The sequence below is a fragment of the Hemicordylus capensis genome, chromosome 5 (genome assembly GCF_027244095.1).
Source record: "Hemicordylus capensis ecotype Gifberg chromosome 5, rHemCap1.1.pri, whole genome shotgun sequence".
NCBI lineage: Eukaryota > Metazoa > Chordata > Lepidosauria > Squamata > Cordylidae > Hemicordylus > Hemicordylus capensis.
This window is the reverse complement of record NC_069661.1, coordinates 49056669-49068673: the sequence shown is the minus strand read 5'-3', so window position 1 is coordinate 49068673 and position 12005 is coordinate 49056669. Positions and strand designations below refer to the sequence as shown.

The 12005-nt window shown below is 39.2% G+C and overlaps 1 long non-coding RNA gene across 2 annotated transcripts in view; it reads left to right on the top strand.

Annotated features, from left to right (window-relative positions):
* LOC128328181 (uncharacterized) overlaps positions 1 to 12005 on the top strand; it is a 55992-nt gene that overhangs the window by 23824 nt on the left and 20163 nt on the right. Inside the window, exons 2-3 of one of the 2 annotated variants that reach the window (XR_008309064.1) lie at positions 6047 to 6282; positions 9980 to 10096. This is a non-coding gene — a long non-coding RNA (uncharacterized LOC128328181). Of the gene's footprint in view, positions 1 to 6046; positions 6283 to 6859; positions 7871 to 9979; positions 10097 to 12005 lie in introns of those variants that run through there. The other variant, XR_008309065.1, reaches the window with a different exon arrangement.

The window sequence follows — 12005 nt, the reverse complement described above, 5'->3', positions numbered from 1 at the left end:
TTGGATCTGAATCTTGCTAGTCTCTCTCCAAGTCTTCAGCTCCCATGATGAGTCTCCAGGGAGTACTGTATTGTAACCCAGTCAAATGTTTGTATACCTTAAAGAGGGGGATGAAGTGGAGGGCTTAACAACAGAGTGTTGAGCCAAAATGTGTTTGAATGCAACCCCATTTCAGTGAGTGTTTATGGCTTTATGGAAAATTCAGTCCCATATAATTGCCTTGAGAGGTTCATCACCAAATGAAATGTTTCATTTCATTTGAAATAACACATGTTGCTTCCAGCAAGTTCCAACTGTTCAAAACTGATGCATCGATTTCTTGTTTATTAGCAAATGGAATGAGTACAGGATAAATATAAAACTGAATTTTCATCTCAGGAGAAAGCAGGATGGAAACTAGGAATGAATGATTTATTTGATTACCTTTTATTCTGTAAACATGAAGGAGCCAGGAGCTCTCTCACAGATATTTTTTTACAAAACACACACAAATCTTTACATTACTGCAGAGAAGCCCTATGGTTTATTTTTTATACCTGTTATAGATTATAAACTCTGTGGGACATGGAGTGTTTCTTTTGAAATGATTCCGAACTGCTGCACACAACATGGTGCCAAGTAAATAAACAATATTAATACTATTTGAACAGAGGTGAGAGTGATTTCAGAAGTGCTGAGTCTCCTAATGTGATGTTTGGCATTTTAAAAACTGTGTTTGCATATGGTGAGGACACAGGGACAATGCAAAAAGTATCCCAAGGCCGATGGAGTGGGTAGGAAATGTGCTGTTCTACTTGACGATTAATGACACTGTTTAGAAAACCCTTCACTATGGTCAGACCAAAGCAGAATAAATAGTCCTCTTAGATCCTTCTCCTAGTGAAGACCACCAATGGTCTTAGGCTTCCTTCAACTTTATAAATAAACATTTGGCATCAGAAAATGTTTTCTTTGTCACACGGCAGCAAACAAGGTTGTACAATCCAGTGACTGAATACTGGCCATTCATGCCCAGAGGAAGCATGTAATTTTCTTTTCTATCAAATAATACTTAAAAAAAAATCCAAAGCTTGAATTAACACCACACTTTTCTACTACTGACCTTTCATTCCCTCTAACAACTCTATTATCCTCTTAATAAATCTGCTAGCTGTTTCCTTCTTTGGCTCCCTCCTCCATCACATTTGCATGGTTTCTTTATCATCAAAGGGCCAGGCGAAAAGAGTTTGAAAGTACAAGACTTGAAACTTGAAGCTGCAGCCATACTGAGCAAAATTTGTTCTGTTGGTGTATCAGGAGCCTCAGTGTTTCAGTGTTTGAGGTTATTGAGTACAGATGAACCAAATTACTCCCGTGAGATCAGTGGAAGAATTATTAAAAAAACCCAGTGCTGATAATTAGTCAAGGGCAATTTAGCATCAGAAAGGGTGGCCATGTTGACCTCCTGAAATGGGTGACAGAGAACCGTTCTCAAACTGAACTTAGAAGCAATATGTTTATGGAAGAGGATTCCACCTCCTGAATGAATGATATCCTTGAATCCTGGGTATCATTCATTCTTTTGTGTAACTGAGATTAGAATGTTAAAACATTGGCATTGACAAAACACATGAGATACTTAGCTTTGTTGGGTCCAGATCAAAAACTGACATCACTCATGGATTCACTTTTTTATTTTACATGCTGAGAAGGAAGCATAAGATTATTAAGACACCAGTGCCCAAGTCCTTCATAAAACAAGGATACACACAACTTGTTTGTCATATTTGTTGTCTAAGTGTTAATTTTTCTTTTCTCCTGACAGACTCCTTTTTTTTTGTTATGGTTTTTACCACTTCATAATTGGGAGCCTGCGGCAACTGAGAAACCAGAATCTGCTGCTAGCTAAGGGTTGCTTCACACAAAACACAAAATTTTACTTGAAATTCTCAAGCAGCTTGTCACGAGCAGTGAATATGCATGCACACTTTTTGTATACGTTTACATGGTGGGAAGTGGCCATTAAACATGGCTTTCCATGTGCATGTAGCAACATAGCCTTCTCTGTGTTCAACAACCATGATCAACTAAGGAAATGAAAAAGTCAAAACGTTACCTAGGAAATTTGTTTCACGTAAAGTGGCACTAAGACTGTTCAAGACTAAGTGTGCGGAAGAGACATTCATTTGTTAATATGAATTTGAATGCCTATTTTAATAGCTGATTTGAACAACAGATGTATGTATGTATTTATCTAATGGATTTATTTATTTATTTGATGGATATACCACCTCAACTTGTATCTCTAGGTGGTTTACATCCTGAAACAACATAAAATGTTCAAAACAATAATAAAAAACATCAATAAAAGATTTAAATTAAAACAATTCAATTTAAAACCATTTATATATTTACAATCTAATGAAACGCTTGGTTGAACAGATGTTTTTTAAAAATATCTTTTTATGAATACAACAAATATTTATATACTGATTTTCAACAAAAGTTCTCAAAGTGGTTTACATAGATATGGATAAATAAATCAAATGTTCCCTGTCCCTAAAGGTCTCATAATCTAAAAAAGAAACATAAGACAGACACCAGAAACAGCCACTGGAGGGATGCTGTGCTGGGTATATTTAGAATCAATTGCTCACACCCTGCTAAATAAAGAAAATCACCCCTTTAAAAAGGTGCCTTTTTGCTCAGTTAACAGGGAACAGCTTTTTTTAAAAAGCTGCCAGAGATGGGTAAGCTAGCTCTTATTTCGACAGGGAAAACATTCCAAAGCCCTGGGGTGGCCACAAAACAGAGCTACCTTTGAGTGGCCAACCGACAATGCACAAAACTGGCTTGGCCTGTTTGGTTCGAATTTGAACCAGGGTGGGTAGGTGCAGTTTTGGTTTTGCTTGAACCACACCCCCCCCCCCGGGCTTGGTTTGAATTTGAACCCAACTTAAACTGGTTCTAAGAGGTTTTACATTGGATATGATGTGGACTTGAACTGGCCCACTATTCTCTATGCAGAGCACCTAGGAGCACAAAACTGGGGTCCATGGTAGGCACCCAGGGTTGCCTACCACCCACCAAACCCCAAAGCAATCGGATACTCCTGTGATTTTTAATGATTTTTGGGGAAGATTTTCCAATTTTTCAATACATACTATCTGTAAAATCTGAAATTTCTGATAGGAAATTTGAAAAAGAATTTGCCAACATGCGTGTGTCCATTGTGGGAAAGATACATAAAAGAATATGGGTGATCTCCTTCTTCAGTGTCTTGGCTGGGATTTAATTTAGGAAGTCCTAACTGTTCTTTAATCGAGTGAGAATTAAGTGTTAGATTTAGTGGAGGGCACACAAGCCCTCCACTAAATGACTCAAGGAGAACTGTGCTGTAGGTACAGCATGCAGTTAATTGCTTTCTAAAGCACTTTGAAATATAGTGAACTAAAAAGGGTTTTGTGAGGGCTGGTAGCATACAATAAATCTCTGAATTCTTGCTGCACCATGCTGAGGTAGCTCAGATACAGATGCTGTCACCCTGCATGCTAAGTATTGGGCAGAGCGGGCATTTGGATTGAGAAGTAAGTCATACGTTTAGCCTTAGGTACAAGTCTCAGAGGTTAAAAATTTGATTCTGTTTATGCCAGCGTGGGACATGATGCCTTCCACCTCTTGAAGTTTCTAGAAGTGAATGGATGAAAGTAGGGCAGAGGCTGCAAGAACAAAAGGAACAGAAAAGAAAGAGCAAACAGTTGCTGTCAGATTGGCTCGCGAGAAAGCACTGCTGTGCCAGCCAAAGCTCTTAACCAACCGTTCTTTACAGAGGGCATTCCCATTTTTTTTTAAACATCCGCATTTAACTCCAGCATACATGGAATGTGAATATTCAGTGCAAAGACACACTAAGCAATGAATTCCAGCATCCCAGGCGGTGACTGAGAAATGAAAAACCCGCACAACTCATCAGGAGCAGAGGCACAAAGATGATCTGTTCAATGCACATAAATAAAATCGGGTTGAATGTTCTCCAACAACCTGGTCTGAAAACAAACTCCCCAGTGAGTCACGTAAATCAGTGCATAGGCTTAAGCTTTCAACATTTAAGAATTCTGCTTCACATTAATACAGTTTTTTCTTGGATTGTCACTAGAGCTGAGTGAAAATTTGTCTCCCCAAATTTGCCACCCCATTCACATACAGTGAATTTTAGGGTGGGCAATTTCAGCCAATTTGGAGGTGGGGATGAAATTATACAGAAAGATTAATGGAGTGATTTACAGTATCATTTGGCAGGAGTAGAAGAAAACTTCTTTTGATAGTCAGTGCTACTGCTTGGTGGCCTGCATTTTTCATCCAGAATCGCCTAGACACATTTGCCCTTTTCAGGCACTAAATAAAAGGGGAATGCTATACTTGTATATAACATCCCAAGAGTATGTCTGCAAGCCCCACCTGTTTTTTTATTTTATATTTATTTAATTTATATACCACCTGACTCCAAAGGTTCTAGGCCAGGGTTTCTTAGCCTTGGGCCCCCAGATGTTGTTGGACTACAACTCCCAGAATCCCCAGCTACAAAGGCCATGTCTGGGGATTCTGGGAGTTGTAGTCCAACAACATCTGGGGGCCCATGGTTAAGAAACCCTGCTCTAGGTGATTGTCCACACTGATAGCATTTGTCTGAAGAGACAAACACTGTAACCATGAACAGATGTTTTTCAATCTGTTCACAGTCACAGTGTGTGCCACTTCAAATAAATGGTGTAAGTGTGGACAGCGGGTGCATGGGGCTTCTGAGTGCTTCGGTGCCACGACATGGCTTGCGGGTGTGCTCTTGGGATGCTGTGCTCAGGTACAGTGTCTCCTGATATTAACATCTGAAGAGATGCTTTATGGTAATTTTTGACCCATTCTGGGGGTAAAAATGCCAGCTGCTGAGAGCATCTTTGCTGATGTTGCTGCCACCACAAGTGGCAACAAAACATTGTATTTGTATGGAACACTATCAAAAGCACTATTTCAAATTTTTTTAAAATAAACCAGTAATTAAAGACATCCCCCACCTCATACTGAAACTGAAATTACCTTGGTGCAAGGCTATTCAAGGGGGCAATTATGAACTAATCACCCTACTCAACTGGGAGTAAGTGGGAGTAACAGGAAGCAATAAAACCTACTGAACCTGCAAGCATTGTATTCAAGGTTGCCGGGGGCCTTTGCTGTATGAAACTGATTTGTGAGTGGGCAATGCAGAAAGATCTTGGCCACGGGAAAGGACATTGTCAATTATATAGTGCTATAACTAAATGCTGTGTAGAACCACTATAGCAATTCCATTTGCAGCTAATTGCAGAAAATCAATGCCTTAGCAGTACTAAAAGGCTCACGAGAGGCTGATAAAAAGCACCCACATAGTGTCCCCCAAACCCATGTCTCAAATTATCTGCTTTCCACGGACCCCAAATTTGGTCTAATTGCCTTGCCATTGTTCTCTGTATACATTTCCTTCATGCTTTTCATATTTTGGTGTGATGTGTTTTATAGGTGTAGGCCTGGTTCATCTGTAGTGCAACTGCTGTCAGAAATAACTTCTGTGTGATGGGGTTCCACACAGCTGAAGAAGATTTGAGACTCCTTTGCATGCAAGCTTACTGGATCATATGGGAAGTACTCATGCCAACCTCACATCTCCCTGGGAGCCCTTGGCACTGGGGCAGGTACTTCCCATGTAATCTGGTGGATACATGTGGGAAGATGATTCAAGCAAGGTTAGACCACGTGAGAAGGGAATTCAAGCAAGGTTAGAACCCCAACCACACAGTGGGGATTTTCAGTGGCTGAGAGAACATTTGACTCAGGCCTTAGGCAAGCCCTGGTGACTGAATAATAAATTCCAAAACATACATAGACCTTAGAAGCCAGAGTGAGAAAAGAAGGAAATCGGACTGAGAGAGACAAATTCTGACAGGTTTATGATGTTTGAAATTTGAAAATGTTTTTAAATGGTCTGAAGGATCAGGAAGGGTGTAATTCTTCTTCTTCTTTCTTTCTTTCTTTCAAGTTTAAAGTTGCTGGCAAGCTGTTCTCCCACTACAAAGAATGAAAGAAAGGAGGGCTTTGTCAACAGCAGACTGTTCTTCAACTCAAGGCAGTCGAATGAAAGGCTAGGAGAATAACTAGCGCCATTCGTAATTTGTGCCCAGTCCTAACTGTTGATGATATTAAGGCTCTGAGATTAGTTTCAGAGGACTTTCCACTCATATTACAGCTTTGACATAGATGCTGTTTGTGGTCTCGGTAAGATACAATTCCTCTTCTCAATCAGACATTAATATTTTCTTCCCTCCCCCTTGCTTGTCTGTTTAACTCCTATATAACCCACTGATCAATACATTGAAGGTAGAATGTCTCTGTTAATGTGCTTATTGTCAATACAATGAACATGAGAAGCTAAATTCAAGCTTCTCTGGCCATTACTAATGGGCAAACTCCCTTTAGCCTGAATTGAAGTTATACTGGGCGAACTGAGCTATTTCCTTCCCTCTCAAAAATGAGAAGTAGCTATTGTTTTCCAGCCCACTATAAAACCTGCATCTTAGTGATAATTTGCTACCAATGATTTGTTCCCAGCATGTATACTCTCACTTCTAATTATGTGGTGGGCAGGCTGGCAGACGATACCATCCAAACCAGCCTCAGGACGTATGTGATTTTGACATTTTCCCTAATTAGGCTATGCTCAATGATGATTCTTCAACAATCCTGATACTTTTCTCTCTCAGTGATCTATGGGTAATTAAATGATCTATGGGTAATTAAAGAACAATAAAAGGGAATACAATTCTTTTATAAATAAAGTTTCTTTATGTTTTAGAGCTGAAACAGAGCAAGGAGTTCAAATAAAATGAACATTATTTTGACTCTCGTAGTATGTAAGAAGAGGAAGAGGAAGAAGAATAGGAGGAATAGTTCTGGACTAAACTCAGATCTTGTACCAGAATTTTTGAAAACCATCTTACTTTCTTTAAATAGTCCTTATTGCTGGTTCTTTGACAGAAGAAAGAGACAGTTCAACAGCTCTGTAATTTAGTTAGACACATCTGGAGATTCAATTTTCTAGAAGAAGAAGTGCCCAGAATAAAGTGCAGATGTCAAGTTTGATGTGGGGTAGCTTCTTTTCCAGTTTGGCACACATGAGATGACAAGCAGGAACTCTGAAAGCAGGAATGTAACCTTTTAAACTTTTTGTGGTGACTAAAAAACAAAGCTGTAAACTAAGGCAAAGAGAGATGATGTGTTTTTGAGGTCACATGACTCGCTGAAATCATATGGAACCTGGCATCCATTCTCCTTTGAGGGGCAACAAGAGGCAATTTATTGCCTTTAGTTTATATGCAATTGTTGGGATTTATGTTTATATACATTGCCTTTGTTCTTGCCACTGATGTATTGTATGTATATCTGTATATATGCTTGTGGTAGAGATTTGAATGTTAGTGTCAGTCATTAGTTCTGTAGACTGATTGGTCTGTTTGTATTTGTTACTGGATGCATGAGACTGTTATTTTTCTGTTAGAATGATCTTTCACTCAAAGTGAAGTTTATCATTTGGTAATAGTTAAGTAGTAAACCTTAGTAACTTTGTTCAATAAACTTAACAAGCCTCAGTTTCTGCTCTGTTACACTCCGCTACATGGGGTTATGAGTCTAGAGTGCTGGAAATAATAACATAGGCAACAAGAAGCTTATGAACAAGAAATGGCTACTTTTGTATTGACAAAGATGCATCCAGTTGTACAGTGCAGAGTGATACAAACTATAGAAATTGGTCATTTAAAGTAAAGATGTGGCTAAATACTTTTGTACTGTCTTTTGTACTGGAAGAACAGAGACCATTAGAGAGTGGAAGATAACAGCAGGCATGGAAAGTTACAAACATGCAGGCCACGTTTATGGGGCATATCTCCCCCATGATATGGGGCATATCTCCTTAACTGTAAATGTTAAATCGATGTGTCATACAGAAGAAAACTGCAAGAGAGAGGTGGGATAGATTGAAGGAGGTTTTTCAACAGAAAACTATGATCATTCAAGTATCTCTCATGCTAAAGTTGTGCAACAAAAGATTCAAAGAAGGAGAATAATTACAGGCGAACATAGGCTCTTTCTTAGGAGTGTTGAAAGAATTAGAAGAGCAAGAGATAACGTTACCCGAACCTGCCAAAATTGGGCACTTGCTAAATACTTTGCCTAAACATTATGGAAGTATTATTAACTTCCTGCAAATATGGGAGAATGTGATTTTAAGTTTTGTACAAGAACATTTGTTGGAGTTTGATTTGACAGAATAAACAGAAAGGGAAGAATCAGTACAAAATTATGCTCATAAACTTACTAATGACGGATTGGGCCCAGGGTTTTTAAGAGAGCACCTTTTTTGTCATGAACCCTGCCTGTTATGATCTTCTGGAAAGGTCCAGTTATGATTGCTGCCGGCTTGTCTGGTGGCGACCTGGGACTGGGCTTTCTCTGTGGCAGCCCTGGGGCCTTTGGAATATGCTCCCTGCTGAAATAAGAGCATCTCCTTCTCTGTTGGTTTTTAGGAAGACCCTCAAGACTCACCTGTTCTTGCAGGCTTTTAATCTTAATAATTCATTTTAATAATTTGTTTAATAATTGTTTTAATAATTATTTAATAATTTCTGTTTATGCTATTTTTTATTGTTTTTATTGTGTTTCTTGGATTTTAATCTGTGACTTTTATATTGTTTTAAATTTTGTACACTGCCCATAGATGTATATATCAGGTGGTATAACACTATGATAGATAGATAGATAGATAGATAGATAGATAGATAGATAGAGACAGGCAATGTTCTATGTGCAGAAGTACTTCACATTTAAATAGTACATGTCCTAAGAGAGAACAGAAAAATAATTTCCAAGAGAAGAGAAGAAGAAAGATAAGGATAAATCCCAGAAAGGCAGATTTTTTAAAAAATAAACAGGCTTCTGAATGTAAAAATGAAATTAAAGGGGGAAAGGTGTGAATAATGGAATGACGTGTACTGCTAGAAAAATTATTTGCAGAATTAATGCAAACCAGAGTAAAAACAAGATATTTTGTAGACAGTGCAGCAACTTTACATTTCTTTAACGCTCTAGAGGATTCCTCAGACATTGAGATGAAATAGAAAGTTGAAAATGTTTTTGGCAAATGATCAGTCAGTTTCAAAGTGTGAAAACAGCTAGAAAACAGGGCTGCAGAATTATTTTAGAAGACATTATTTTGTGTTTATAGAAGGAAAGTCATTACTTAGAGCTATGCAGTAGCGGCTGGTGTGGGTGCCACTGTGGGGTGGGGCAGCAAAGGCACCTTTCAGGGTAAATTAATAGATGCTTAACTCCACTCTCACCACACCCTGAACACTGCTTGGAGCAGCAGCAACAGTGCACCGCCCAGCTCCCACTGCGGTGGGGGATAATCTCCACCACTCACCTGGTCACTGGCGAGGGATTAATTCTGCGGAGGCCAGGTGAATGGCGGAGGCGATTCCCTGCCACAAGAGGTGCTGGGCAGCACATTGTTGCTGTTCCAAGCAGTGTTCAGGGTGTGGCGAGAGCTGAGTTAAGCACCTATTAATTTACTCTTAAAGGTGCCTCTCATGGGTCCCCTTGTGGCGCCCACACCAGGTGCTACTGGAGCTTTATGAGGTTGATTGTAGAAGAGAGTTGGCAAATGTAGCAAGCGACTGTAGACAAGGATTGCATAACCTTATGACATCGTAAAATGGCTCATCGAAATAAAGACAGCATCTTGAAGCTGGAAAAGGAGCAGTTGGCAAGGGATAAAAAATAAAGCCTTGGAAGTTTTGAACTGGGCAGTAAAAATTATAGAATACTCGACCCTGCTACAGACATTATCAAGTTGCGCAGTATTGCTTACTTTGATGAGAAACAGGAATCTAATGTCAATACAATGTTTGTGACTTAGTTTTTCCAACAGATGAAGAATCTAAACAGAAACTACAATGTCAAAATAAAGAAGTAATCATCAGTCGTGATGTTGCAGAGAGACAACATCAAGAAGCGGTGACTGAACCACAATTAGGTGAGACTTCCAAATAGTGTCAAACATTAATCAAGGGACTCCACCTAAAATATTTTCTTTTGAGGCAAAAGAGGAGAAAATACTTGAATCCATAGATTGGCATAAAATAAAAGGAATACCCAGTTTGGATACACATAATTGGATAGAGGCTGCTAAGGAAGAGATTGGTTCACTTCATAAGAATAAGAGATAGACTGGACGCTTGTAAAGTTACCAAAAAACAGAAAGGTTATAGGATGCAAATGGGTGTTTACCATTAAGCATGATAAAAAAGGAGACATCCAGAGATATAAAGCCAGGTTGGTTGCTAAGGGGTATGGACATAAATATGGTGAGGATGATGAGGAGACCTTTGCACTGGTATTTAAGTACACATCGATTAGACTGTTTCTTGCAATAGCTGCATCCAAGACAATGGATGTGCATCATCTAGATGTAAAGACTGCATTTTAACATGGTGATATCAAAGAGGATATATATGTGCAGCAACATCCAGGTTTTAGGTAAAGAAACTCCTGTATGTAAACTACAGAAAAGTGTATATGGACTTCTATAAGCAGCCAGAGCTTGGAATGGCAAATTAAGTCAATTGCTTCGGGAAGAAGGATTTAGACAGGGAAAAGCTGATCCTTGTCTGTACACTAAAAACAGAGATAGAAGATGGACATACACTCTTATATGTAGATGATCTGGCTGTTTGTCATCAGGATAAGAAAGATTATGATGAGATAGTGAAGAATTCAAATAAAGAAATAGTAATTAAAGATTTGGGTGAAATATCTTATCTCCGGATATAAATAACAAGTTGTCCTAATAAGAACTAATCAGCCTACTTCCCTTTCACTGTCTCTACAACTGGACTAAATTTTGTTCAAATCAAGGTCCACAAGTTAGATCTCTTGCACCTCAAATGTTCATGCATCTACCATCTTGGATTGGGGTAGATTACATCATTACAAACTACACCATTGAGGTGTCCCTGTGTGTCACTCACTACAACTGTATCAAATTTGGTTCAAATAGGTTAGACAGTTCTCAAGTTAGTACACTTGCACCTTAAAAGTTAACACATCTACCATCTTGGATCAAGGTGAATGACATCACCACAAACTACACCATTGGGGCATCACTGTGTGTCCATACAGCTGTAGCAAATTTGGTTCAAATCAGATAGAGTGTCCACAAGTTAGTGCACTTGCACCTCAAAAGTTTACATGTCTGCCATCTTGAATTAGGTTGGATGACATTGTCACAATCTGCAACAGTGAGGTGTCCCTATGTGTCCCTACAGCTGTAGCAAATTTGGTTCAAATCAATTAATCAATTCACAAGTTAGCCCACTTGTGCCTCCAAAGTTTACGCATCTGCCATCTTTGGATGGCATCATCCAAACTATGGCATCATCCAGTTGTGGATGACATCATCACAAACTATGCCGTTGAGGTAGCCCTGTGTGTCATTTACTGCAACTGTATGTAATTTGGTTTAAATCGGTTAGACAGTCCACAAATTAGCCAGCTTGCACCTCAGATATTCACGTGGCCACCATCTTGAATTGGAATGGATGACATCATCATACACCATGCCATTTGGGCATCCTATGTGTCCCTGCACCTGTAGCAAATTTGGTTCAAATTGGTTAAGCAGTTCACAAGTTAGACAACTTGCGCTTAAAATGTTTATGCGTCTGCCATCTTGGATCGGGGTGGATGACACCATCACAAATTATGCCATTGAGGTATCCTTGTATGTCACTGCCACTGTATGTAATTTGCTTTAAGTCGGTTAGACAGTCTACAAATTAGCTTGCTTGTGCCTCAGAGGTTCATACAGCCACCAACTTGTATGGGAGTGGATGACTTAATCACTCACTATGCCATTTGGGCATCCCTATGTCTCCCTGCAACTG